This window comes from Miniopterus natalensis, chromosome 22 (genome assembly GCF_054644295.1).
Source record: "Miniopterus natalensis isolate mMinNat1 chromosome 22, mMinNat1.hap1, whole genome shotgun sequence".
Lineage (NCBI taxonomy): Eukaryota > Metazoa > Chordata > Mammalia > Chiroptera > Miniopteridae > Miniopterus > Miniopterus natalensis.
Genome location: NC_142102.1, coordinates 448,571 through 451,996, shown reverse-complemented (window position 1 = coordinate 451,996; position 3,426 = coordinate 448,571).

Sequence of the window (3,426 nt, the reverse complement as noted above, 5' to 3'; positions counted from 1 at the left end):
AGCCCTTAAGTGAGCGACGCGGCGCTCGGACGGCCGCGAGTGTCCACACAGAACCTTCTGGGCAGGCCTTTTGCCTGGACAGAGTTTGCTGCGGTCACGCGTGTGGGCAGACCTGCCCTGCACACCACCACACCCCGGCGGCGAAGGGAGGTCGTCGGTCACCCCGATGCGCGGCGACACACCTGCCACGCCGGGAAGACCAGGGCGCGCCCCATCTAAAGGGCTAGATCACAGGACCCACCTCCCCTTCCTTGGTCACTTGCACCTTGTGGCCCGTGACAAGCTCTGCTTTCCTTTGTGGACTTAGCGGACACTGACTGCCCTCCCCCAGCAGGCTCATCACTGTCTCGGGGCGATGCTCTCACGACACAGAGCACTTTGAATTCTCTCCGTGACCTTGCAGTTGTCCGAGTGCTTTTTCTGAGCGTTTATAAACTACACACATGGAATTTCACCCTCTATCTCCAGTGCGATAAAACTGTACATTGAGATGTTTGCCATCAGTTGGCTTCAGAACCTGTCATTTTAAAATACGCCAAAGAGATCTGGAAATAAGAGGGGGAAGGACCCAGGGAGGAATTCTGCATCGTGAATGGGAAATTCACAGGCCCCTGTCGCACCCCCTTCCGGTTGCTGCCAGTCCAGCGAGCGTGTAACTGGTACTTGTTTCTTAGACTGGCCTGTGAGAAGCCGTCAGGTCAGCAGTGTCCCCACGGGGCCCAGTCACAGCCAGAGAGCCGGGAAGTAATCGTCCAGGCTGAACGACAGGCCCTTCCCGTGGACTCCACTTTTACGATAAAAATCGATTTCTGTCATTAGAGGGAAAAGCGCTGTGTGTTGAGATGATAGGATAACATAACAGCTCAGCCGTCCATAGTTCTGAAAACCTGGCTTTTTAAAATGCCTGATGGTTTTGAAGACTGGAAACTAGGGCATTTCCACTTTTAAATTTTCCACTTTTAAAATTTCTTCTGAGGACGAGTTTGCTGCAATTCCAAGGCATAAGCCTGGCCTAGTTCTTTTAAGGTCAAAAGGTAGAATGTTTCCTATTTCTTCCCCAAATGTCCCCCAGCTAAATGATGCTTTGTGGGTGTTGGGGGTGTGATATTTATATATATATATATATATATATATATATATATATATATAAAATATTTTTATTGATTTCAGAGACAGGAAGGGAGAGAGAGAGAAACACCAATGATGAGAGTCATTGATCGGCTGCCTCCTGCACGCCCCCTGCTGGGGATCCAGCCCAAAACTCGGGCCTGTGCCCTGACCGGGATTCGAACCGTGATCTCCTGGATCCTAGGTCGATGCTCAACCACTGAGTCACTCCACCTGGGCACTTTGATTTTTAATGTGGTCAGTAAAACACCATAAACATTTTATTACTCCACTCACATGAAAAACAAATTTTAGACCACATTAAATCAGTGCTAAAAAAAATTAGTTGCATAGTCACTGACAAGTCTTCAGTGTTTTAAGTTAACCAAGTGGGTCTTTCAGACCATATCATACAGGCACATGAGCTAGAAAATAATTAGGAAGATAGAACATGCGAGCATGCGCACACACAGACACTCGTGTACACAGACACATGTGCACACAGACACGCGTCCACACGGGCATACACGGACTTAACACTACAACAGCATTCAGGTAATCGAGGGAACTGCAAATTGTTTTGCTTCAGTTGTTCAAATCATTGCCTATGTTCCCCCCTCCCTTCATTTTTCACATTTGTAAACACAACACAACTTCCCAGGCCCCGTGGTTGGCTCTACAGTGGGAGGGAGGAGGGCCCTCAATGTCTGCTGAACGGGTCTCGTTGGACAGGTTGGAAGGAACAGTCAGGACTGGCTGCCGATAGTGAAATGCCCGGGTTGAGAAGGGAGCTGCTGTATTTTCCTCTTTGCTAGTTATCTGGGGTTTCTTCTTTGTTTTCCCACCAACCACTTTTTCACGTAGGGATTAAAGTTCCCATTTTCCATGAAAAAGTAAAGGTCCTGACTCACTGTCAGACTCAGATTTCCAGGAACAAATGATGAGAACTTTGATTTAGTTAGAATTACAACAGGTTTTTATCGTGCACTGTTTATGTTTATGACAGGAAGGATTTGGGGGTCAGCTTTGTCTGTGAGTGAAGCCCCCAATACACAGACCAGCCCGTCCTCTACCCAGTGGTGGAGCCCCAGGCAACCCACCCACCAATCCTCTAAGCTGCCCATTCCTTGAGTCCATGCACTAGTTGGTGTAGGAGGCCCTGGAAGCTATAGAGAGGTAAAAAAAAGGGAAGAAAACACTGCTATTACCGTCATCACCACCACCACCACCACCATCACCACCATCACCACCACCATCACCACCACCATCACCATCACCACCACCACCATCACCACCACCATCACCACCACCACCACCATCACCATCATCACCACCATCATCACAATCATCACCATCATCACCACCACCATCACCACCACCATCACCACCATCACCATCACTACCATCATCACCACCATCATCATCATCATCACCACCATCATCACAATCATCACTGTCACCATCATCATCACCACCACCACCATCACCATCACCACCATCATCACAATCATCACCGTCACCATCATCATCACCACCATCACCACCATCACCACCACCATCACCACCACCACCATCACCACCATCACCACCATCACCACCATCATCACCACCATCACCACCATCACACCACCGTCACCATCATCATCACCACCACCATCATCACCAACATCACCACCACCATCATCAGTATCCTTTTCATGTTCCATTCGAGCCCTTATCTATTGAGTCAACAGAAAGGGTTAACGTCTTTTCCATACCATAAAAAAATTAGGGCTTACATTAAAGAGAAAATGGAAAAGTTTCATCTTAATTTAAATATTAAATGCAAAAATAAGTCAAAATTTTGCTTGCCTAGTACCTTTCCAGACTCTCCTTGGTCCCAGAGTCCTGGTTCTGCGTGTCTGCCGTATCTCCGTCAGAATTTGAAACTATTCACATGGACACTCTACTTAATTTTTCATTGTTGGTTGCTTCGGGTTTTGTTGTTGTAGTTTGGTTTTACCTCACTTGGCTTTTTTATTCCTTTTCGTAAACATAATATTTGAACTGGCCAAGAACTATCTCTTTTTCCCTGCAGTGGATGCATCTGTGGACATCACAGACTTCATTGGCCCAGGGACAATATGCTTCTTACTATACAATTTGAACTTAGGCTTTGATTCCTTCTAACTTATCTTAGAATTTTTACTTCTAGATAGAAATAGACACAGGCATACTAGATTGATGAAATGTCCAGTGTCGTCGTCGTTATCTATTTAGGATGACTCTATTAAGTCATTTTTAGCAGACGCGCGCCCATCCTGACCTCCACAGTGCCCA